The sequence below is a fragment of the Peromyscus eremicus genome, chromosome 1, assembly GCF_949786415.1.
Source record: "Peromyscus eremicus chromosome 1, PerEre_H2_v1, whole genome shotgun sequence".
Classification (NCBI taxonomy): Eukaryota; Metazoa; Chordata; class Mammalia; order Rodentia; family Cricetidae; genus Peromyscus; species Peromyscus eremicus.
This window is the reverse complement of record NC_081416.1, coordinates 194,144,121-194,171,291: the sequence shown is the minus strand read 5'-3', so window position 1 is coordinate 194,171,291 and position 27,171 is coordinate 194,144,121. Positions and strand designations below refer to the sequence as shown.

The 27,171-nt window shown below is 42.5% G+C and overlaps 1 pseudogene; it reads right to left on the bottom strand.

Annotated features, from left to right (window-relative positions):
* Window positions 1–4,621: 4,621 nt before the first annotated feature.
* On the bottom strand, window positions 4,622–26,254 carry LOC131902711 (NACHT, LRR and PYD domains-containing protein 9B-like; annotated as a pseudogene).
* Window positions 26,255–27,171: the final 917 nt, after the last annotated feature.

Genomic DNA, 27,171 nt, shown 5'->3' with positions numbered 1-27,171 from the left:
ACACATCAAAACAATTATCCACCATGATCAAGTAGGCTTCATCCCAGGGATGCAAGGATGGTTTCAACATATGAAAGTCTGTCAATGTAATACACCATATAAACAAACTGAAAGAAAAAAAAAACCACATGATCATCTCACTAGATGCTGAAAAGGCATTTGACAAAATCCAACACCCCTTCATGAAGGGGTCTTGGAGAAATCAGGAATACAAGGAATATACCTAAACATAATAAAGGCAATTTACAGCAAGCCAACAGCCAACATCAAATTAAATGGAGAGAAACTCAAAGCGATTCCACTAAAATCAGGAACAAGGCAAGGCTGTCTGCTCTCCGCATACTTATTCAATATAGTACTTGAAGTTCTAGCTGGAGCAATAAGACAACAAAAGGAGATCAAGGGGATACAAATTGGAAATGAACTTATAAATATATATAACATAGTTATGTATATCAGTATATATTTTATATGAATATGTATATTATGTAGGATGTTGGAAACAAAAGTTTAGGTCACATAATAAGGAAGTATTCAGCTTCTTGAGAACTCAAGGGCTATGTCACCATCAGTGCTTGTATCCGCTCTCCCCTGATAACTCCTTTTCCACCCACAGGACCTCAGAGGCAGCACGCAAAAAGTGTGTCAATTTCTGGGCAAACATCTGACTCCAGAACAGCTTGATTCTGTTGTCCGAAACTCGTCCTTTTCAGTCATGAAAGAGAATAGGATGTCCAACAGTATAATGCTGAGAAATCCCAAAGATGGCACTGTCTCCCATATACCATTGCTGAGAAAGGGTGAGACAAGATAGAGTGTCAAGGTTGTGTTGTAGAAATGGGTAGGTTTTTGATGTTTGCATGAAGCATGAGGCATGGAAACAGATGTGCTTGGAAGTTAGTGTCATATTCCATCATATTCTTTCAGAAGAGTCGCTGCCCACAGATCCATTACTGAGAATCCTTAGAACCATGGTTAAGCAGAGAAGGGGTGAGAGGTGCCTGTGCCCTCCTGGCTCTGCCTGTGCAACGAACAAGTCCTGTCTATACACTTAGACCAGTCAGTCTCAGTGATATGGTCCAAGTCTGTAAGAAACCAGAGGTGTAGTCACAGGAACAGGACTTTCCAATTCAGAGGGTTTACAACAGATAACCATGCAAACATCCATGTGTCTACATGACAGATACAACGCCATTTGTCAGTAATAGAGTCTACTCACACATGCAGCAACTTGGATGGATTCCAGTGGCCTTATGCTGAGCAACAAGAGTCAACAACAAATCTACACACAATATATTTATGCAACATTCATAAAACAGAAAATAATTGTAGAGGCAGAGAATATGTTGCTGATGTTCAGGGATCCAGGGTGGTGGGACTTGATGGTTCATATATGACTAAAAAAGTAGTAGTATTGGGAGATGTTTGTGGCACTGGACTATTTATGTATTTCAGTGGAAACGGATTACAAAACAATCCCACATGGAGAAAAGTGATGTAGAACACATCCATTTCCCTAGCGGAGATTTTTCTGATCACAGCATTGTGTAACTTGACCATATTCCCTTGACTATAATACAAACTTTGTTGTAAAAAAGTTGAAGGACACAAACTTTCAGTGTCCATTTTGTAACCTGTTTCTCTATCACATGGTTGTTATTTTTTTCCACATACGGGGCAGGACTGAGGTGCGGGTTTGAGAACTCCTTCAGTTTTTCCTTCAAAGTTTCAAGACTAGGATTTTTCCACCTGACATTTCGGACGCTCACAGCCACCAACCTCAAATCATCGCAAGCCCTGTCCTTTTTGTGCTGACGTAGTTTTTTTGACAGTTGGCAGATGATATGAAGCAGAAAATTGTAGGATGACTCATTTTGGTCTTGAGAGAAAATACTAACTGGATAGTTGAGGTGGGAGTGTGACAGGCTTGGCTGTGCAAGTGGGATTTGGACTCATTTTCCTGGTGCTTTTCCTTCTGTGTTTGATTGACAGGCGCCTGTGGTGACTGGAAGGATCTCTTCACTGTGGCTCAAAGTGAAGCCTTTGACAGAGTCTATCAGGAGATGATGTCGAGGCTGGATCCTGGTCTCTTCCCCTGGTCGGCACGCTGTTGATTGATTCCGCCCCCCACTCCGCACACCCCCATCCCAGACAGGGTTTCTTAGTGTAGTCCTGGCTGTGCTAGAACTAGCTCTGTAGACAGGCTGGCCTCAAACTCAAAGATCTGCCTGCCTCTGCCTCCTGAGTGCTGGGATTAAAGGTGTGCACCACCAATGCCCGGCTGTCTGGTTTTAAGACTGTAAACATTTTAAGGACTCCGAATGTTAGCTACTAAACTTAAAAACAAATCTATCTGTGCCCTTTTTTTTGTCATCTGGATGCAAGTTAGTCATCTGGGACCAGGTAATCTGATGGAGAAAATGCCTCTATCAGATTGGCCTGTAGGAGGGTGCAGCCCACTCAAGGTGGTGCCATCCTTGGGGAAGTGGCTCTGGGTTCTATGAAAAAAAGCAATCTGAGCAAGTCACAGGGGGCAAGCCAATAAGCATCATTCCCTCACAGTCTCTATTTCAGTTCCTGCCTCAGTTTCCCATGATGATGGACCTGTAAGCCAAATAAACCCTTTCCTCCTCATGTTGCTTTTGGTCAGTACTTTATCACAGGAATGGAATGAAGGTTGGAATACTATCCTTTTGAGTTGCCAGGTGGTTCACATCACAGAACTCAGAGCAAAATAATTTTTAAAAAACTTGAGTCTAGAGCAGACATATCTGTACCTGGTTTCCAAAACTGAATTGCAAACAAGGTATTCATAATAAAACTTCAATTTATTGTTGCTTTCAAACAACTACAGTGGTGAATTTATTGGTATTGAAGGTGGTCAGCAGAGAGAAGTGTATGCTTGCCTGAGCTTTAAATCTCTAGTTATAAGGAACAAAGGGTCAACACTTTTCTAGTCAGAACTCAAAACAGGTCCAGCTGTAGCGGCAGCTCAGCAGTTGAGAGCACCATGGCTCTTGCAGAAGAAGGGAGTTTGCCCACATCCACACCAGACCCTCACAGCTGCCTTTAAATCCAGATCCAGGGGATCTAGTGCCCTCTCGTGGCCCCACAGGCAACTTCACTCATGTGCACATACACAAATAATTTAAAATTAAAGACTAGGAATCCCACTAGGTTAAGGAAAAAAAACTACACTGCATTAAGCATACCAGAGTCAAATTAAAGCTGAATTATTAGGGTGGGGAAAACCAGTTATTTCTATTAGGAAAGCTCAACTGAATTAGTAAGAATATTTTTTTCTAGTTTTTGAAAAAAATAATTTACAGACTTGAGAGATGGCTCAGAGATGAAGAGTGCTCACTGCTTTTGCAGAGGACCCAGGTCCATTCCAAGAACCCACATGGCAGCTCATAATCACATGTAACTACAGTTCCAGGGGATCTGATGGACTCTTGACCTCCAAGGGCTTCTGTGCACACATGGTACACACACACACACACACACACACACACACACACACACACACACACCTGATACAAACATATCCATTTAATAAATGTTTTCTTACAAGGAAAAAATAATCTAACTATTCAGTGGTTCTCAACTTTCCTAATGCCTCAACTCGTTAATACAGTTCATTTTGTGGTGACCCCCCCTAACCAAAAAATTATTTCATTGCTACATTATAGCTGTAATTTTGCTACTGTTATGAATCATAATGTAAATATCTGATAAGCGGGATATGTGATATATAATCCCATTTGAAGTTGTGACTTACAAGTTGAGAACTACTGGTTTAGATTAAAATTTAAAATATTGTTTAAATAGGACTGACTTCTTTATTGTAATTACAGTCAATGTAATAGTGACTAACAGTTAACATATAAAATCTTAAGTTTTATTATTTGTGTGTACATATGTGGATCTGTGTGTGCTTGCATGTAGGTGTCTGTGGAAGCCTGGAAAGCACATCAGATACCCTGGAGCTGGAGTTACAGGCAGTTTTGAGCCACACAATGTATGTGCTGGGGTTTGAACTCTGGCCCTCTGAGGAGCGGGAAGCACTTTTAACTGCTGTGTTATCTTTCCAGCCCCTCTTTGAAGGAATAAAGGATGAAACTTAAGCCTGATCCCTGGAACTTTGAAAAAGAATTTTTGAGATCACTTTTCCAAAAGTATGATTCCTGATTTTAACTTTGGGGATTCTAGATATAATCTTCATGCTTCTCACTTTCTGCATTGTGATGCTGGTGTCTTTCAGGATCATGGCATGAACTACAGTTCAGGTGGATGTTCACTGCACTGAGAACGACACCAGTGTAGACATGTTACAAGCATGACTCCCAACCAGAACTGTGAGAGAATCGGGGTCTCTTCATGTTCAAACCCCAACACTCTAAGACAGCCATTAAGGACTCACTCATGTTTTCAAACATGCTTAGAGTTTATTGAATGTATTTGTTATCTAAATATTGCAAAGTGGTGAGGGGAAGTATAAAGACGGATGGGGGCAGGACACTGAAAGAACAACCCTGGAATCAGCTACCAGTACCAGGTGTACAACTTGGGACAGGGTACACAGGAGAAATAGGACGAAGGAAAAGCCGTTGTTTCAAGATCAGTTCGTGCTGTTCCATACCAGACGGACACCCCTCCTCTCGCTTTCCTCTTTGACCCAGGGACAATGTAAGATATCCAGTTTTTTTTTCATTCCCACAGCTTGCAGTAGCATCTGTGACTCCTCAGTCAATGCAGATTTGTCCAGTCTGGAGTGAAAAAGAAAGTGCTGTTTATTTTTATTACATTTACTAATTTGTATGTGTTTATACGGGCACATGCTACAGTGCACATGGGAAGGTCAGAGGTCAATTCGTGGGAGTCCATCCTCCCCCTTCTATTATGTGGGTCCCGGGTCAGGCTGGACAGCAAGTACCTTCACCCACTGAGCCATGTCAGCACCCCCAGTTTTGTTGACAATCACTTGCCTCTCTTTACCTCCATGATGTCCTGTCACCCTTCCCTAAGAATGAATGAATGTACCGAGTGTCAAGAGAAGGCGTGATTCTCCCCCAGAGAGTAGGGACCCTCTCATATATATAGATATGTAATATAGATGTTTATATAAGGAATCTATCAAGATGTTAAGATTAAAGTTAAAAAACACTGAAGTAAAAATGACTGTTTTCAGCCATTCATTGTTTAAATGCCTAACCACGATGATTATTATTCCTTATTCATGCATTATAACTTAATATAGTCTTGACATTTCTCAAACTTGTGAATACTAGTATAATGTCATTGTCACCAATCTCATAATCGTCCATCTTAAGGCTCTCCCTTTTGTGTCTCTACTCACTTTCTATGAAACACTTAAAGCTTATCCTATATCTTAGCTCACCCATGAACATATCTGATGCTCATCTGTTCTCACTGCCTGTTTCACCCATGCCATTATCACTAAGCTACCTAAAAAAATAAAAACTACCAAACACTCATTATCTTTACACTTATGTTTAAAAATCCATTTGTTTATTCTTTGATAATTTCATATGTATACAATAGATTTTGATCATATCCTTTCCACATTCTCCTCTCTGACCCCTCCACATCCCTTTCCAAACTTCAAGTCCTTTTCTTCTCCAATAGCTCACTGAGTCTAAGTCGTGATGCCCACAAGTGTGTGGATGTAGGTGCATGCTCTGGACAATATGCAACCTACAGGACCCACATCCCTGAAGAAAACTGACCCTCTTTCCCCTTGAGGCCACAAATGTCCCTAGCTCCTCAGCTAGGGGTGGGGTCCTGAGCCCCTCCTCTGTCTGTGCTGGAGTGTTGACTGGCTTGAGCTTGTGCAGGTCTTGTGCAGCCAGCCGCTGCTTCTGTCAGTTCCTGAGTGTACCTGCCTTCTCAAGTCTAGAAGAGGCTGGTGTGCAGCAGTCCCGCCAAACTCTTATGATGTTTCTACCCCTTCCTCCTCAATGTTCCCTGGACCTTGGAAGTAAGGGACCACACCTCCCTTTAAAAAATAATGTCTTAAGCAGTCAACACTCAACATGGTTAATTTTTTTCTTGAAAAATTTCCCCTAGATTTTGGACATTAGTTCCCCTTGAATTTCACAAATTGAGATCAGAACACAGGTCTCCCTGATAGAGTACAGCTGGCTGCCTCAATTTCTCCTCCTTCTCTGCCTGCTTTTTTCTTGCCTGATGTCCATAACCATAAGTCATGTCACCTTTAACTACAAAGAGTTAATACAGAGATCTGCCAGGCTCTTTAGATCTGCTGCCCATTTCAGCCCCCGCCTCTCCAACCTCCCCTTCAGTCAATACTGTCCCAACCACAGCCTTCTCACTACGATTTACCCCTCTGTGTCCACACCCCAGCCCTTCTCAACATCTCATCCTTGCCTGCACGTTACTCTTTATATAACCCCAGTTATATAAGACCTAAGGACCTAAGTCAACAGAGCAGAGGCATGAGCCATTTTTCTCACCGAATGTTCCTCAAAACATCTTCACAGGCACTTACATAATCAACCTGCACATATGGAATAAGTTCTCAAATGTAAATGAAATATTAAGAAACATAACCTTGATTTATAATTCCATACAGCAATTTCAGAACCCTTTCTGATTCTAGACTGGGGGTGAACATTTATGGGTAATGTGTGTGTGAGGCAGTGTTTGTAATCACCTCAGCTGGGTGATTGTGTCTCCAGAACACATGAAAATGCCCAACCAAGTTGTGCCCAGTGGTATAACACAGGCCTGGTAGTTATAGGACTAGCCAATCACTTTTTAATTGGATGATGATGCCTGTTCCACAGGGGAGATTTAATGTCTGCTACTGTAAACATTGTCAAAATCCCATGGTTGAGAGGACCACACAGACCCTAGAGGGAAAGTTACTGTGGTTCCCTTAAACAGGCTTGTTGTGAAATTGCCACCTAAATGTTTACATTTATACCCGTAGATTTGTACTTCTCACAGCCTTGGTCAAAGAAACCTTTTTTTTTGTTTGTTTGTTTTTTGTTTGGAAAGAATTTCAGATTTACAGAGAGCTGTATGGATGAGAAGACAGCAGAGGCTCCCCGCACCACAACAGATATTTACCCGGATACTTGAAGTATCGTTAACATTTTATCTCTCTGTATAAACACATATTGCATATGCATTTACACAAATCATAGGTAATGGTTAATACAGATTCACAACTGGTTGAAAACGCTGAGAGCAAGTGACTATGAATGCTGAGCCATAGATGGGTCATTTATCAACCTCCCCATCCAAGGCTCATGGATGATCATGAAAGAAGGGGCAGATAGACCTCAAGAGCTGAGGGTGGGGAGAAGCACTATGAAATGCTATCTTGTAGTCATGACATGACCGTTTTATGTATCCACTCACAGTTGATGCTGAGGTTGCCAGTACAAGACCTGCATTTAAAATTCCAATATTGGTCAGGGAGGGACTCTGAGCCCCTCCCCTAGCTGAGAAACTATTGGCAGCTGATGATAGCTGAGTGAGAATGACTCTTAATATCTGGCCGTTGGTAGGTTGCCCATGCCCCAGCAGATGACCCCATGTCCATAAGCACATGGTCAACAGGACTTGGAGTCAGGGGGTTATTAATTGGGATTGGAAGGTCCTGGGAGGGTTGGAGGTTGTTAGTGGGGGATGGAATATGATCAATATACATTGTATACATGTATGAAAATTAAAAGAATAAATAAAATTATTATTAAAATTAACTTATGGCTGGAGAGATGGCTCAGTGGTTAAGAGCACTGGATACTCTTCTAGATATGACTAGGGTTCAACTCACATGGTGGCTCACAATTACCTGTAACTCCATCCCAAGGCATCTGATGCCCTCTTCTGACCTTTTTAGGCCCTGGGCAGGCATGTGGTACATAGACTTAAATGCAGAGAAAACACTTATACATAACAATATTCTAAAGATTAATTTGGCACTGAAAATGTGTTATACCTTGAGAGATCATTTAATGACTTACACAAAGTATACTATATATGTGAACTCATAAATATTTTATAACTTTTATTACCAATTCTTGCTTTTGTAAATGTTATAGGATATCCACATATAACATTTGTTTACATGTGAGTTTGTGTGTGTGTGACTATGATCTGTACATGAGTGAGAACATGTGGTTTTTTTCCTTTTTCAGGTTAGTTGACTATTTGCTATACTTCTAAGTCCACTATTTTTTTTACAAATATTATGATTTCATTATTCTTTAGAGTTGAATGATAATTTTTAAAAATAAGCCAAGTTCTACAAAAGCTCAGTTTCAGGAGGTCCCATTTATTAATTGTTGCTCTCAGTGTCTGTGCTACTGGTGTTATATTTAAGAAGTGGTCTCCTGTGCCAATTTGTTCCAGACTACTTCTGACCAAACGACAGCCTATAGAATGGGAAAAGATCTTCACCAACACCACATCTGACAGAGGGCTGATATCCAGAATATATAAAGAACTCAAAAAGCTAGACATCAAAATACTGAACAATCCAATTAAAAAATGGGCTACAGAGCTTAACAGAGAATTCTCAACAGAAGAATCTCAAATGGCTGAAAGGTATTTAAGGAATTGCTCAACATCCTTAATCATCAGGGAAATGCAAATCAAAACAACTCTGAAATACCACCTTACACCTGTCAGAATGGCTAAGATCAAAAACACTGAAGACAGCTTATGTTGGAGAGGATGTGGAGCAATGAGAACACTCCTCCACTGTTGGTGGGAATGCAAACTTGTACAGCCACTCTGGAAATCAGAATGGCGGTTTCTCAAAAAATTGGGAATAAGTCTTCCTCAAGACCCAGTAATACCACTCTTGTGCATATACACAAGGAATACTCAATCTTACCACAAGGACACATGCTCAACTATGTTCATATCAGTCTTATTCGTAATAGAAAGAACCTGGAAACAACCTAGATGCCCCTCAACTGAAGAATGAATAAAGAAAATATGGCACATATACACAATGGAGTACTAGTCAGCAGTAAAAAAAAAACAACGATCTCATGAAATTTGCAGGCAAATGGATGGATCTAGAAAATATCATCTGAGTGAGGTAACCCAGACTCAGAAGGACAAACATAGTATGTACTTACTCATAAGTGGATACTAAATGTGAGGGAAGGGATGGCCAGACTGCAACCAACAACTCCAGAGAGGCTAGCTAACAGGGAAAGACCCTAGGAGGGACACATGAATGACCCTGTGAAGGAGAAGTGGATGAGATCTACATGACTGAACTGGGTGGGGGGGTGGCAGAGGGCGAGGAGTAGGGGAAGAGAACATAGGGAAATGGGAGGGACAAGCTCGAACAGGGGCAGAGTGGGAAGGCAGGGAGGGAGATACCATGATAGATGAGGACATCGTGGGAATAGGAAGAGGCAGGGTGCTGGGGAGGCTCTCAGGAATCCACAAGGTTGACCCCACCTTGGTCTGCTGACAGTGGTCCAGAGGGTGCCTGGACTGGTCTACTCTGGTGACCAGCCTAGCAAATAACCTAGCTGTCATCATAGAGCCTTTGTCCAGTGACTGATGTAGGCAGATACAGTGATCCACGGCCAGGCACCAGGCTGAGCTCCGGGAATCCAACTGATGAAAGAGAGGAGAGAAACTGCAGGTAAGGGACATCGAGATCATGATGGGAGGACATGCAGAGATGACTGCACACTAGTGGAAGCCCATGAACTGTGGACTGGTGGCTGTGGAGCCCCCATGGGACTGGACTAGGCCTTCTGGATATGGAAGATGGTTGTTTGGCTCAAACTGTTTGGGGGGCACCAAGGTAGGGGGATCAGGATCTGTCCCTGGTCTATGGGCAGGCTTCTGGAACCCGGTGCCTGTGGTGTGACACCTTGCACAGCCTTGGTGCAGTGGGAAGGGGCTTGGACCTGCCTAGGCTCAGTGTGCTGGGCTCTGCTGACTCCCCATGGGAGACCTCGATTTGGGGGATGTGGGGTTGTGGGGTGGCTTGGGAAAGAGGGCTGGGTGGGAGAAGGGAGGAGGGGGGATCTGTAGATACTATGTGGAGTGAGTAGAAAACTTCTTAATAAAGAAAAAAGAAGAAAAAAAGAAAAAAAATAAGCCAAGTTTTTAAAAAAGATGTCTGATGATGTTTGGAGTAATCACCACCAGAGGGAAGTACTCATGAATGGATAGAAATCAAGGATGGTTCTCAATGTCCTAGAGTACAAAAGTGGTCCTGTACAACAGAACGTCCTAGCCCAGTCTCAACAGGGCTGAGCTTGAGCAAACCACGGCTGAAGAGCTTGCTCTGAAGTTATTCCTGACCCCCAGAGACAGGGAGTACTCACCCCAGCACCTTCAAATTACAACTTTTATGACTCAAAGCCTCACACAGAAGCTCCAGCCCATCGTGGTCGAAGGTTATCCAGTCGAGGTTCAGGCTAGTCAGTGTTTTGTACGTGGTGAGAGCTGAGGCAAGGTCTGCACAGCAGTCAGTTTTGAAATCATTCATGTTTAACCTGTGACAGGGAAAATACCAGAAAAAGAATGTGGTATTTGGTGCCAACCAGTTACAGGCTTCTGAGCAAACTCCTAACCAGCCCCAAATGTCCACAGTAAGCAAAAGCACTAAGCAAATCCAGGTTTCACAGAACAGTATTTTTTTTTTTTATTATTTGAGAATTTCATACATGTAGACAATATGTTCTGCTGTGGGATGTATGGCAAATGTGTTGCTAATTAATCAATAAAACACTGATTGGCCGTTGGCTAGGCAGGAAGTATAGGCGGGGCAAGGAGGAGAATAAAGCTGGGAAGTGGAAGGCTGAGTCAGAGAGACACTGCCAGCTGCCACGATGAGAAACAGCTTGTGAAGATGCCGGTAAGCCACGAGCCATGTGGCAAAGTATAGATTAATAGAAATGGATTAATTTAAGCTATAAGAACAGTTAGCAAGAAGCCTGCCACGGCCATACAGTTTGTAACCAATATAAGTCTCTGTGTTTACTTGGTCGGGTCTGAGAGGCTGTGGGACTGGCGGGTGATAGAGATTTGTCCTGACTGTGGGCCAGGCAGGAAAACTCTAGCTACAATGTTCCAATCACATCTGTCTACTATGCATACTTCCAACTCCTCCCAGACCTCCCTATTCTACACAGCTCTCTCTTGATACCCTTTTTAAACCCATTAAGTCAATGGTTCTCAACCTGTGGGTCACAACCCCTTTAGGGTTGAATGTCCCTTTTACAGTGGTTACATATTAGGTATCCTGCACACAGATATTTACATTACAATTCATAACAGCAGCAAAATTACAGTGATGAAGTTGCATCGAAAATAATGTTATGGTTGGAGGTCACCTCAACATGAGGAACTGTATGAAAGGGCTGTAGCATTAGGAAGGTAGAAATCCCCTGCACCAAGCTCAATCAGGATTGCCTTAGGTGCTTGGGTTTAGGAATACCCACTGGAGCACAGGCAACCAGGGCTACATCTCTGAAGAAAACTGACTCTCCTCCCATCAGCAGCCCATCAGGGGCTTCTTGAGTGCCTCTGCCATCCAAGCTGGAATTGTGACCCGGATGACTCATGCCAGGTAAATTGGTGAAGAACCTGTGCCCGGCATGCCATAAGCCCTAAGGGAAAACCCATTACTATTGCCTTGCTAAGGGGACATAACATAAAACTACCTTCTAAATCAGTGGTTCTCAACCTTCCTAATGCTGTGACCCTTTAATTCCTCATGTTGTGGTGATCCTGCCTCTGCTAAATTATTTTCATTGCTACTTTGTAACTAATTTTGCTACTATTATGAATCATAATGTAAATATTTGTGTTTTCCAATGGTCTTAGGTGACCCCCTGTGAAAGGGTTATTTCACCCCCAAAGGGATTGTGACCCACAGGTTGAGAACCATAGTCCTAAATGCTCATCATTATTCCTATATGTTAGTTCAGCTCTCAAGCCTCCTCAGAGATGCTTCTTTTTGTTATGGACTGGTTAATACAGAGACTCACAGCTGGTCAATGTTCTGAGAGTGACTATAGAGTACTCAGCCTGAAATGGAACATATATACCAGACCCACCCCTCAGGCTCAGGGAACATCACAGAAGGGGGCCAGAAAGACTACAAGAACCAGATACTGTGGTGGGGGAAAACATGACAGGGCAGTTGTGCTCAAACTCACAGCAACTGTTGTCTGTACAAGGCCTGTGTATTGACATTTTTCTCAAAACTTGAGATGCTAGGTGGAATTCTCCTTAATCCTATTGTCTTAGGGTATTCATCACTGTGAAGAGACTCCACAACCAATTGGCAACTCTTATAAGGAAAACATTTCATTGTGGTGGCTCTCAGTTCAGAGGTTCACACCATCATCATCATGGCAGGACATGGTGGCATGCAGGCAGACATGGTGCTAGAGAAGGAGCTGAGGGTCCTTACATCTTGATCCAAAGGCAACAGGAAGTGGTCTGACTCACTGTGTGTGGCTTGAGCATAGATGAGACCTCAAAGCCCGCCTCTACAGTGACACTTCCTCCAACAAGGCCACACCTCCTACTAGTGCCACTCCCTTTGGGGGCCATTTTCTCACAAACCACCATACCTATTTACCCTCTAGCTTTCCCTCATTGAGCTGGGGGCCCTTTCCACCATGACAGTGAGTAGAGACTCACCCAAGACACTGCAATTTACAATTAGGATTCCTCAGAGCCTCACATAACCGCTTGATGCCCGTGTCTTCTATGTTATTCTTGCCCAGTTTCAAGGTCTTTAGATTTTTATTGCTAGTAAGGACAGCAGAGATACCCCCACAGCAGTCTGAAGTGAGAAAGCAACTCGACAACCTGGGAAAACACACGTGCAAACATATTGACTTATGAGGCCCAATCCTTTTGTTTTGGTTTATTAATTTTAATTTTTAGAACTTTATATGAACACTGCATCTACATCCCTCCACCTCTACCTCCACTTCCTCCTAGTCCCTTCAAATTAATAATCTCTTTATTATTGTTACATGTATACACATATGTATATGTGTATTCATGCGTGAATACATGTACATGCATATTTTTCACATTTTTACATTTATTTATGTAATGTAATTATGTGTATTTGTTCACAGGGTGGGGGGCATCTCCTACTATGGAAATCACAGGACAACATGTTTGAATTATTTCTCTCCTTCCACAGTGTGGGTCCCAGGGATTGAACTCATTAGGTCCCTTCTTGCTGAAACATTTTGGTGCCAAACGTAAAATTTTAATAAAAACATAAATTTTATCACTCCAGATCATGACTTTAGTATACTATGCTTTTTAACTTTGAAGACTGAAGACTCTAAGAGAAGAGAAATGGAATACATCTGTAGCATGAATCTTAAAAGGACTTATTAATTAAAACAAACCTGGAGCCAGGTATTGGGGTGAATGCTGAAAGATCAGAGAAGCAGAACAAGCCACAGCCACCTCATTTTGCCTGTTCCTCAGCTAATCCTGTTTTCTCAGACTGGAAGCCTCTCAGTCCTTATCTAGATGGATCTCAGCTGAACTGCTTCTTGAAATCCTAAAAGCTTAACTAACCAGCCTCTAGTTCCTCATCCTCATGCCTTAAATACCTTTCTGCTTTCTGCCATCACTTCCTGGGATTAAAAGTGTGAGTCACCATGCCTGGCTGTTTCCAGTGTGGCCTTGAACTCACAGAGATCCAGGCAGATCTCTGCCTCTGGAATGCTAGAATGAAAGGCATGTGTGCCACTATTTTCTGGCCTCTATATCTAGTGGCTGTTCTGTTCTCTGACCCCAGATAAGTTTATTAGGGTGCACAATATTTTGGGGAACACAATATCACCACATACATCAGATATAATCAAGACTGAATAACTACTTATCCCTGTCTCAATTAATCTACACTCAATTGTGAATGAAGAACTTAAGTCTATATTTTGACTTTTCCAATAGAAAACTGTCCAAATGAAAGAGAAAAACAAAAAGACTATGCCTACCTCCATAACTCAGTTCAGAAGACACACTATAAAGCAGTATGTTACCAGATGACTTCAGATGAACGCAGGAATGAAACCACATCCTGACTGCTCCTGTCTTTGAGCACTGACTTTCTGGTCACTAGATTCTTCTCAGTGATGTTGGAGGCCTGCCTATTGAAAGCACTTAGAATCAACTGCCTCACCTCCAAAGGGAGGGTCTTGGGTGTAGGTTTCATTTCAGTGGCTTGTGAAATGCAGTTAGATACCTAAGAAATGCTCCTGTCACAGCTGGCTGTGACATGGGAAATGTTTAACTCATACCAACTTCTAACTCCCTTTACTATTCATTCTAAAGAATTTTTTCAATTATTTGATGTACATGCATATTTAACCTGGGTTCATTTAGCCTTGCTTGTGTGTACATGTGTCCAGGGGATAGGACCAGTAGAGCTTGTCCCTGGAGGAGACCCATTCTCCCTCTCAGCAGCCATTCATTCACCTTTTCTTTTTGAGACAGGGTCTCATGTACCCAGTTTGGCTTTAGACTCACTACATAGCTGAGGATGACCTTGAACTTCTGACCCTCCTACCTCTACCTCCCAGTGCTGAGATCATAGGTATGTAGTTATCACACTTTTTTTTTTCTGAAGACAGGGTTTCTCTGTGCAGCTTTGGCACCTTTCCAGGAACTCACTCTGGAGCCCAGGCTGGCCTCGAACTCACAGAGATCTACCTGCCTCTGCTTCCCGAGTGCTGGGATTAAAGGCACCACCGTCTGGACACACATTTTTTTTTTAAAGCTGTGCTGGAGAATCAGACTCAGGGCTCTGTGTATGCTAAGTAAGTGTTCTACCAACTGAGCTACATCCCTCATCAATGAGACCCCATCTTAACAGCTTGGTGTATTTCCATTTATTTGAACCAGAAATGCCCAAGTGCTTATGAAATGCTGACGATGCCTCTCCATCTGGGGTACCCTGCTCCATGCTGGCTCACTGCAATTCTGCCATGATCTCTGTGATACCTCAGTAAAACCCACCCCCCACTCTATCCCCTACAGACAAAGAGAAGCTGAAACCAGGATTCCTAAGTGTAGATAAGAACTTAGACCCCTTTTTCCCAGGTTGCTGTATCTGCTACAGGAACTTTGAAAAACAGAGTCAGGATATTCGACCAAAAGACTAAAAAAGGGAGGCGGGTTGAAATGAATTCTATGGTCTGTGCCTTTAAGAACTAGCCTCATGACCCTGCATAGGCCCCAGGTTTCAAACAGCCAACTCATGCAATGAGCACAGGACCCGGTGCCACTGCCTGGATGCCTCCCAAACAGATCAGGCCAATCAACTGTCTCACCCACTCAGAGGGCCTGATCCAGTTGGTGACCCCTCAGCCATTGGTTCATATTTCATGTGTTTCCGTTTGTTTGGCTATTTGTCTCTGTGCTTTATCCGACCTTGGTCTCAACAATTCTCTCTCATATAAACCCTCCTCATTCTCGCTAATTGGACTCCCAGAGATCCACCTGGGGCCTAGTCATGGATCTCTGCATCCAGATCCCTCAGTAGTTGGATGAGGTTTCTAGCACGACAGTTAGGGTGTTTGGCCATCCCATCACCAGAGTAGGTCAATTCGGACTGTCTCTCGACCATTGCCAGCAGTCTGGGAGGAGGGGACTGGACCTACCTGGACTGAGTCCACCAGGTTGATCTCAGTCTGTGGGGAAGGCTTTGCCCTGGAGGAGATTGGAATGGGGGGCGGGCTGGGGGGAAGGTGAGGGGGGCGGGAGGGGGGAGAACAAGGGAATCTGTGCCTGTATGTAGAACTTAATTGTATTGCAAAATAAAAATTTAAAAAAAAAAAAAGAACTAGCCTCACAAAGAAAGGGGAGTGCTCCCTCCAACCTCCCTGCTGTGCGTGGTGAGAGATTTGGAACCAGCCTCCCTGCTGAGGCTTGTAAACTTAGAATATACCTCACTTTTGCATTCTGTACCTAAAGTCTCCAGTGGTGGCTTTGGAGACGAGATCTGGTCATAACACAGGCCAGTTTGGGCTATAGAGATCCTGTCTCAAAACCAAATGAGATGGAAATATGGTGGCACATGCCTTTAATCTCAGCACTGGAGATAAAAGACCCAGACACAGTTCCCCCAGAAACCCAAAAGAGCTGAGGAAAGAGATATCTTAAAAATGAGTCAGTTCCCCCTTCCTGGAGAGGGTAAAGACAGGTGTTTTCAAAAGAACAAAGTCAGGATGTCTGGTGGTAACCGATTAACTACGAGATGCCCCTCTCCAGAGATAACATGACCAGACCCCAGAGATGAGTTGTAAAAGTCCAGACAGGGCAAACAGATAAGGTAAAATAAGACAAAGTCCAGGCCTGGGAAAGACTGGACCAATCAAGGATGGACCCGTACTGACCCCCTCCAATTCAAGAGCAGCATATGACACCATCTGTCCCGACAATGCCTTTGATCAAGACCAAGTCAGCAAGTCATGGAGCATCCCAGAAGAATCAGCCAGGATAATCACAGCCTCGTTTTCTCAAGCAGACACCATCCTCTGTGGTGTCTTAATCTGGTTGGCCCACTCTAACACAATGTCAGGTTGGATGGCTTGTAAACAACAGATGTGTCTCTTACACAGTTCCAAAAGCTAGAAATCCGAGATCAAGGTGTAAGCTGGTTGATGCAGTGTGTGGAGAAAGCCTGATTCTCTGATTCACACATGTACCTTCTTTTTCACTTGTGTCTGTGTGTATGTGCCTGTGTGAGTGAATGTGTACATGTTGGTGGGTGCTCACGGAGGCCAGAAGAGAACACTGGATCCCTTGATGTTAGAGTTACAGGTGATTGTGAGCCATCAGACATGGGTGTACTTGGATCCAGATTCTGGCCCTCATGATTTGTAACAAGTGCCCTCAACCACCTCATCATCTCTCCAGCCCTATTGGAGTCTATGTCCTCATGTGATGGAATGGTTGAGGCAGTTTCTGGGGCTTCTATCAGGGCAGTAATCCCACTCATGGGGGCTCACCTTCGTGACCCAATCACCAAGGGCTCCATGTCTTAAGAGAGTCATCATAGGCTTCACCACAGACTCTGTGGAGACACTGACATTCAGACAATTCTACCCTCCCACTTCCTTCTGAACACCAACATCCCAAACCACATTCCCTGCAACGGATGAGAACACAGCCCTACCATAACTCCTGAAGGGTGCACTTAGGGTCCTTCAAAGCTTCACACAGAATGTTCACTCCAATATCTTCCAGGACGTTTGATCCCAGGTCAAGAAGAGAGAGGTATTTGTTGCACAAAAGGGCTTCGTAGAGATGGCAACAGGCAATGAAGCTGAGACAGCAACGTGACAACCTGCAAAGAGGGTCACACATCAGCAGCTCACCCATTGTCACAGCATCACATGCCTCTGCAAAGACTGTCATGTTCTCCCTATACTGAATTTCCACTTTGCATGAAAACATTTTGAAATGGGCTGGTGAGATGGCTCCACATGCAGATAAAGGCCCTTGCTACGAAGCCTGAGGACCCTAGTTCAATCCCACATGATGGAAGGAAATAATCAACCTCCACAAGTTGTCTTCTGTCCTCCATGTGTGTGTGAGTATACACACGCGATAGAAACAGTTTCAAACAAAAGTTTTGAAAACCTGAGGTTGTAGATCACCACAGATGTTTCCAAAATTGACTGATTTGTCAACAACAACTGGTAAAACAATCAACTAATTCTTCCACCTATATCAGAAATTCACCATGTTGCAGAATCCTGCCCTCGTGGAATATCTTCCATTATGTTTTTAATTTCTTTTCATTGTCAATAAGTGTGTATATGTCTCTGTGCAGGTGTGTACATGGATGTAGAGGTCAGAGGGCAAGCTCAGGTGTCACACTCTGGAACACCACCCACCCCCTTTGAGACAGGGTCTCTCACTTTCTGGAACTTATTTATTAGACATGGCTAGTTGTCCAATGAGCCCTAGGGGTCCTGCTGTCTCCACTTCTGCAGTTTTCTTTTAGATATTTTTCTTCACCCTGTTATTTGTATGGGTTAAAGACTAGTGTTTTAAAGACTAGATAATATTTGAGATAACTCATGCTTAATGCAGCTCTTTATAATTACTAGTTACTATGTGTAATTTAATTCAAGCTACTCTATAATAACTAGTAATTAAATAACTGAATAATTTTGTCTTCTAATGTTATTTTTTTCTTACCTCTCCTGAAATATCTTTCAACTTTTTATAGTGCATATTTCTCCCTTTCTTTTACAAGTTTCACATCAGGACTGGAGACATGATGCAGCATTTAAGATCACTTGCTGATCTTGCAGAGGACACGGGATTCAGTTCTAAGCATCCATATAACACCTACATGGTACTCACAAGTCTCCTGTAACCATAGTTCCAGGGGGTTATTGACCTCTTCTGGCTTCTGCTGCTCATGCACTCACATGGTACACAGTTAGAAAATTCCACAAGTGCTCTCATGTATCCAGCCCAGATCAAAACACAACGGCACTGAAAGTATTATATAAGACTATCTCCAAGGCATGTGCACATATTTTATATACCATGCAAATACATTTCATGTTTGGACTTAGGGACCATCACCAAGACTCATGATATGCAAATATTCCAAAGGAAATTTAAATGGAATATGGAACATTTCTGGTCTAGTCATAAGCAATTCATGAAAGAGATACTTAATCTGCACTAGTTTTCTTTCATAAATAGATGTCTCCATAATGGTCAATATTCAATGCTCTTGCATTTTATATGCATGCTCATGTCTGTAAGCTACATGTGTACATACTACTGCATGAATACATGGTCAGAGAGGACACAACTAATTTTGTGTTTGTATAATCTTTCTCTTCTATGAACCCAGGTATCTTTGAGCACATTCCCCACCTTAAGGCCTTTGATTGATAGAGCAGTAAAGTTATTTACTATGGCTTCCCTGGGACAATAGTCTGTGGTGGGTAGCTGTTTGAGCCATGCCCTGAAGCACTGACCCTAGTGAGGCAGTTGTAGCTGTTACATCTGCCTATGATCTTGAGGAACATGCCCCTGGGGCATAGCCACCGGGACTCTTAAGACCTAGGATGCACATATGTGTCTGTCTCTTGGCTACCTTGTGGTTTGGATGTTGAGATCTTGGACCAAGCCGTTCAGGATGAGACATAGCTCAGCTCTCCTAGACTCTACGATAAATCCCCTATGGTTGTGAGTTAACCCCCAAGTAAATTCCTTGATCATTAAATAGACTCCGTGGATTGCTAGCGATTAGATCCCAATATTATTCTGGTACTCTGCTATCGTGAGCAACCAACAAACCTTAACCTCAGGGCAGGAGATAGTTTACAGTGACTTAGGTAAGATGGAGGAAGCCCTGCCTTGGAATGGATTTTTTTTTCTTATTTATATTCTCCTCTTGCCTGGTATCCAATCTCTTTCCAAGGGCATCATTTCCCCCCATAATAATCATATTCATTAAGCTAAAAATAATATATAAGGGATTTCAGAGCTAGTATTGCCTTGTCTAAAGTTGGTCTCATGGTGTATCTGTTTGCATTTGCTCCACTTACTTATCTAGCAACTGAGGCATGGACAAGTGACTGAGTCTAGTGACACATCCCTTGTCCTCATGCATTCCTTAGTGGGTGTTTGACCACTTTTTTGATGGCTGCACCCATGTGCAGGGTTCTGCAATATCTCCAGGGCATGCTCTCCCAGACCAACTCACATCAGTGTTTCCAGGACACAGCTTGGATGCTTCAGGACTTCACACAGTAACATCACTCCTTTGTTCTTCAAGGGATTTTCAACCAACGAGAGACGTTTCACCTTGCGGTAGATTAGGGAAGAAGCAATCATGCCACAGGCCTCACTTGAGATGTCACATTTTCCCAACCTACATGTGAGATACACGTCACAGGTTAGGAATAACATCTTCAGGTGATCTATGTAAGACTACCTATTGTTCAAACAAATGACCCAGATTCTAATACTGTACATATCAGTCCACACCTACATCATAGGCTTATTTAATTAGTAAGTATAATTCTGTGAATATCATTGTGAATTACAGAGTTCTACTGATTGGGAAGAAGCCCAAGCCAGTGGTTTTCAGATATGGGTGACTTTTACTCTCTGGGATCCATTTGGAAATGCTTGGTGAGGTTACGGGTTGCCACAAGAACCAACAGAGAGATAGGGTGTTACTGGAATGTAGTGGGTAGAAGTCCTGCCCTTTAATGCAGAGATAGACCCCATCACTAAAATATGGTCTGTAACCCAGTATGTCTGATTACCAATATCACTGTAACACACACACACACACACACACACACACACACACACACACACACTTATTGGAGCACCCTCCCCTCCAGATTTCAGTTACCAGTTAGAAAGCCCATTGTGTTAGACCTGTGCTTCTGACATTATTAAAACCTGCTCCTTGTGCTTAACTTACAGAGGAGATCATAAAACTTATGGGTTTTGTTATCTCCCTTGTCAGTTTAGTATATTCAAAAGATATGGTGGAGGATAATAGAAAAAGATCACGAGCATGAAATAAGATCTGGAAGGATCCCAAGTACGCGAACATTGCCTTATGGATGTAGAGTGCTCCATCTGGATATATTTGCCAAACTAGAAGACCCCTGGTTCTTATTTCATCCCATCACTGTAATAAAACACCCCGACCAAAGCAATTTAGAGAGGAAATGGTTTGGCTTACACTTCCAGCACACGGTCCATCATTGAGGAAGTTAGAGCAGGGACCCAGATGAAAGAATCATGAAGGAGCTGCTTCTTGCTTAGTTAGCTAGACTTCCTATAAAGACCAGAACCATCCACCCAGGGAATCATGCCTCTTCATAGCAGACTGTAACCTCGTATATTAATTAACAATCAGGATAATCCCTCACAGACATGCCCAATCTGATAAAGACAATCACTGAATCAAGATGTTGTTCTTTGAGTCAAGGTGACAGCTAATACAAAGCAGGATGAAAATGTTCCAAACTTTTTGGGATTTTTTTTTAATGGAGTCTTTATCATGTAAACATGATAGGCTAACTCCAAACTAAGATTCTCACTGAGGATGGGGGACAAGAATGACAATTATAGAACATGGTTCCAGCTTGGTTCTTTTGGGGACTGGTCACTATGCAGTTGCCCACCAAAGACCATTCATTAGAATACAAGTTGATCCTATCACCTGGAGAATGCCCAGAGATGGGAAGCTTTGTATCAGTAATCAAGGCAACAGTCCAAATATCAGAAGAAGTGATTCTGCCACCATCACTAAGCTCTCACAAAATGACAAAGGTTTGTAATTCCTGTACACAGCCAGAGGAAAAGACTGCAATGCATGTTTCTCAGCATGAGCTGCCATACCACAGCACCAATGGTGATAAACTCACTCTGAGCTATCATGTAGCTTAAGAGCATCAGTACCCTGCCAACTTCAACTCATTCTCATGCCGTTTCCACATCGCCCTGCAGTTGCAGGGCTGCCTCCCATTTTCTTCTTAGCCTCCCGCCAAAGGCCATGTGGAAGTTTTACTTACAGATTGTTTCTCTGCTGGTAGTTCTCACAAGGTGCCTCTGCATGTTGACCTCTGATTTCCACAGGTGCCCTGCCCCCCCACACTAAGTAAGTAGTGAGTGTAATACAATCCAGATATGCTATTATGTTGGTATTCAAGCCATTAGAAAACAAAGGAAGTCATCAAAATTCCAGGGGGAAATTTTCAGAAGGGAGTGGGAACCAACAGCACACAAGTGAGTGTGATCGAAGTACATTATAAACATGGACGAAATGGCATCATGGGGGAGGTGGAGGGTGGATCAGCAGGTAAGAGCACTTGCTGCTTCAACAGAGGACTGGAGTTCAAATTCAGGAACCCACATCAGGTAACTCACAGCCCTCTCTGGCTTCTGAAGGTACCTACATACAGGCACACACACACACACACACACACACACACACACACACACATTTTTACAAAGAGAAAAAGAAACTATCATAATGAAACTCATTTTGTGTAACATGTGCTAATGCAAGTCAGAACTTTCAAAGATAAGCCTTAAAAGTGATTTTAAAAGTAATTTTAACGAAACTACTTAGTGTAGATAATTCACTGACTTGCAGTAGCTCCTCCGCTCTGCATGTTGGGCATTTCAACACAGAGCACATATTTTCAACCATGTAATTGGAGAGATTGGTGCCATACAGGTTCACAGATAACAGGTGAGGTAGTGGAAGAAGTGTGTGAAATAATGCACCATCTCCAAAGTCAGTCATGAAGGGACACCTGTGCAATAAGGTCAAACGGCAAATTATACCAGGATATGGGGGTACATGGCAAAGCAACTTGTAGACATCCTCTTCCACACTTCGCCTCACAAACAATGGTTGTTTGGGCATTCTAGTTACCTATGTCAGGCAGCTCATAATTTATTATAACTCTGACTCCAGAGGAACCATTTCAGATGCACACATACATAGACACAATCAAAATAACCTTGAAAACTAGATTTTTTAGTTAACATTCATTGCAGTCTGTAGAACATAATCAACTCCTGTTGGCTGTATACATGTATACACACACACACACACACAGACACACACACACACACATACACACACACACACAGTATATAGTCTTTAAAAACCACCTATGAATCAGATGTGTGTGTGTGTGTGTGTGTGTGTGTGTGTGTGTGTGTGTGTGTGTGTGACATAGAAAAACCTCAGATATGTGGCTCTTGGCTATTGCTTTTGCTACGTTGGATTTAGTTCTGTGTTTATTTATGCATTAGTCTCCTCAAGGAAGAGACAGATTTTCTTCTATCTACTTAAAGGATGGATGCCTATGAAGCTTACGACAAGCTTTGAAGCTTAAACACAGTCAGAGGATTCTTAAAAGATGTATACACTGAGTCACAGAGACGCTTAATGGCAGTTTCATTGAAATTACAGCTGTCCAGAACCAACACCTGCAAGTCCCGGAAAATTTTGCACAACATACTCCAATATCTTATTGCCTTTATGCAATAAGATAACACATCATTATTCTCTGGTGCCTAAATTCAATTCAAGACATTCCTAAGATAGGCAGATCACTCCCAACCCCCTCAATGGGGCACACATGGTACATAGACATACATGCAGGCAAAACACTTATATGCATTAAATAAAAATAAATAAATCTTTAAAAAAAAGAAAAAGGAGCACACAAGAGACAGAGAGGAGAGAGAGGGCCTTGTGGGCTACAAAATGCCATCTTCTGGGCATCGTATAGTCATTGTGGTATTAATTCCACAAGAGCTATGGATACCTCCACTGCTTTCACAAGACCGGGCCTGTTACCAGTCAATCAGAAGCTGAGGAGGGCCTCACACAGCTCTACCCCTCCCTGCTAACATAATGACTACTGGTGGATTCTCAGGGAGGAGCAGTCATCTCCAGTTTTGTACCCGCAAGTCAGTCCACCAGGGTCTAATGCACAGTTCCAAACCTATACACACTGATAGCCCTAGTTAAACTCAATAGCTGACACAACAAAAAGACGTGAATGTGAGAAAGGAGCTCATAAAGAAGTTAGTGTGATGGGGTGGAAGGGGGACAGAACGGAGTAGAAGGTGAGAGTAACCAGAATGCATTACCTATAGGTATGAAATTGCAAATGAATACATTGAATAAAAATTATAGTAAAGAAGCATAGCTTGAGAAGAGGTGAACTAGACTGAGTCTTTGGGAGACTCATTGTTAATAGCTACATATCACTACTGAAGACACCCAGCCTTACTCTGTTCTCTAGGGTCTCCTCTTGCAGTGAGAAAACATGATTTCTATGTAAATTCCGGTAGATATTTGGGACTCCTGAATGAATAGCAAACTATGGCCAATAATATCATCAAAGATGCTACACATTTGAAAGATCGAGTATGAGCTAGCAGCCTAAAGCCAACACAAGGCAAGGCAACTAGAGCAATGTAGTATGAGCACAGTCTCAAACCAGACACGAGTTCCCAGAATCCTCTCCAGTGTAATTACCAGGACACTAAACACTCTATGGATGAAGGAAAAGAGCCGGACCTGCAACGAAGCTGCTCACATTTCCACCTCACAACTGGCCTTGTCACAAGTTTGTTCTTTGTATAAACGGAGGAACTCAAGACACAACTTTCCAGGGCCACATAGCTCCAAACGGCAGTGCCAAGACTCAACAGATAGGCTTTCTGACTATGCCATTTAAACACTCAAGCATAGATGTGTAAGAACTTATGAAATGCCATGCTGGAGAGAGGGATTAGTGGGTAGGAGTGTAGGTTGTGCAAGTGTGAGGACCTGAGTTCAGATCCACAGCACTGACATAAAAAGCTGAGCATGGTGGCTTGAGGCTGTTGCCCCAACATTAGAAGAGGGAGACAGGTAGACCCTGGTATTCTGCTGGCCAGTTAGCCTAGTCAAGATGGTGAGCTTCGAGGGTGGTGAGAGACTCTCTCAAAGGGTGAAGGTAGAGGACAACAAAGAAAGCCACCCCACGTCTTCCTCTGACTTGTTCACAAATTCATATGGACACAGCATGCATACAAACACACGTATAAAATGTATGGGTGCTAAGGCAAAACTGGAAGAACTGAAGACAAGCTTCAGAGTTGTGCTTACCTTTTGTTGTATTCAAAGTCTTCTAAGTCATCGTCTTCTGGGTTATAGATTTCTGAAAGAACTGTGTTGTATATGCAGATGAAGTTTCTTTAATTTTTGAGATTTCAGCAGACCATATGTAGCCACCGACAATGCATCAACATTACTAATATCAACAGTCATTTCTTCAAATAGATCCATCACATCTGTTTCAAAGCTTTCTTCCTGGTTGTCAAGTAGGCTCTCAAACAAACTCTGGGGATTCATCAGTTTCTCACTGCACTCTGCTTGACTCAAACTACTAAAGCAATTGAGGATTTTCTGTTTTATCTCTTTGGATGGTATAAAACCAAAGTGTGATTTCAGTATGTCAGTGACTTTTTCAGTGGCAATTCCAAACACAAATATCCCTGTCAGGAGCCATATGGTTTGGCCATGAGCATACTTCTAGAAATTGGGGTAGGCTTCCAATGACAGAGTGAGGTGTGTCTTTGTCTTGTCTGAGGAAATAGAACAGGGCAGTGAAATATGACTGTAGTATAGGACGGTAAAGCATAAAGTTGTCATCTTGAATACAGAGAAAATTCATTCCCAGCCACACTGCCTCCTCAGACTCCAATATTTCATTCTTCCCGAGATCCTCAGACTTGAACACAAATACCTGTTTCCACATTGCCTCCACAGCCAAGGTACACAGGGTCTTTAATGGTGCTGTGTTCTGATTAGATGGACAGTTGGCATACACTGATCTGAATGAGCTCACTATAAAGCTTGTGTAGATAATCGAATCTGTTACATCAGCTAAGTTTATTTCCTCTCCCCTGTCCCATTGCCACTTTAAATTACTACAGGACACCCAGCATATATAAGGATTTCTACATAAAGTGAGTAATTGTTGACTTGTTTTTAAATAATCAAAGACTTGTAAGCCTTTCTAGTAACTGGTGAAGAAGCACATGCAATAGAACTTTGTGTTCTCGTCGGTGAATCCCTGAAGAGTTATCTCCCTTGGATACTGCAGCAAGGGATAAATTTTTGGTACACTTGGGTTTCCCAATTCAAGAAGCAGAGAGGATCCTGGGAGCATTACTTTCTGTAGCAAACTACTGAAGACAATTTGTGTCGGCAACGTCTTCCCCCAGTCATTGCACAAGTTTGTCCTGAGTTCCAAGTCAAATTTCAGGTATTCAAGGCCCTCCAGGATAAACAAGATTCTCTTTGGATCAGATAAGATATCTTCCAGTGTCTCTGAAGACTCAGACAACTTAGCTAACATAAGCTCAGCTAAGCTCAACTCTGTGATATTGTTAAGTGCGATGAGAGAGATGAAGAAATCTATTCTGCCATAAGTTTCCTGATGCCCAGTCCAACATTGCTTTTCTTAAGAAAGTAATTTTTCCTTTTCCTTTACAACCCAGTACAACTGAAGTGACTGGCTCTACCTGACAAATACTTCTTGCAATGCCTTGTACTGCTCTTCTACACTTATTTGGTAGTTTCATCATCCATTTGAATGAAGGTCTCACTGGATCATATGTATTGAAATGTAATCTTCATAATCTCTTTGTATGGACTTCATTTATCTGAGTTGGATGAAATCAGAATACAAGGCAGTTAGGAATAGGATCCTCCTGAGAATGAATCACAGTTTTTCTTAAATACATGTCTAGCGAATGATCTACACATCTGGATGATCAGTGAGGCCATGGGTCCCAAGGAAAGAAGAAAAGGAGAGCCACCCACCCCTTCCCCTGCAGTAAGTTTCCTTTTCCCTTCATCTGATATTGGTTTTTCTTCCCATTACACTATAAATGAAGAATGGTTAGGCTCCACCCTAACCCCAACCAACGAATCAGTTCTTTCTACACCCACACCTCTAAATAGGGACCTCTACTGTATGCAACTCTTTCCATGCTTGTGAATATGTATGGAAGAGTTGACTGACTCATGGCTGACTCAAATTCCTATGCTAAAGGGGTACACGAATATTTCAGGGCCAATAGAGAAAGGAGGTTTCCAGAAGCCAGGGGTACTTAAAGAAAAACCTGGGATCCCTCTAGAGTCAACTGTCTCCATATATTGGATCCCTTCTCTATCAAAAACAAATTTACAATGCCAATAAACCTTACTTTCACTTTCCCTGGAACTCTTTCCTTCCTTACATTCTTTAATTTATAGAGAAAAACAACTCACCAGCTAGCCAGTCTCATCTTGGTGCCCAGCATGGGGCCCAAACCCCAGACACTCAGTTGATTATTTCGCTGTATCTAGTGTTATAATATATTTGATATATTGACTGTAAAAGCATTATGACCAAACTAGAAACTCACCTCTGAGTAACAGCTGCTATAAAGCATGAATTCTGGGTATTGCTTTCCAAATTTGCAAAGGGCATGATACCTCCCCAGGACAAAATCCAGAAGTGCTTCATTTGTACATAATTTCATGAGTTAGTTCAGAATATTGCTATTCAGTCTAAAACTTTCATACCT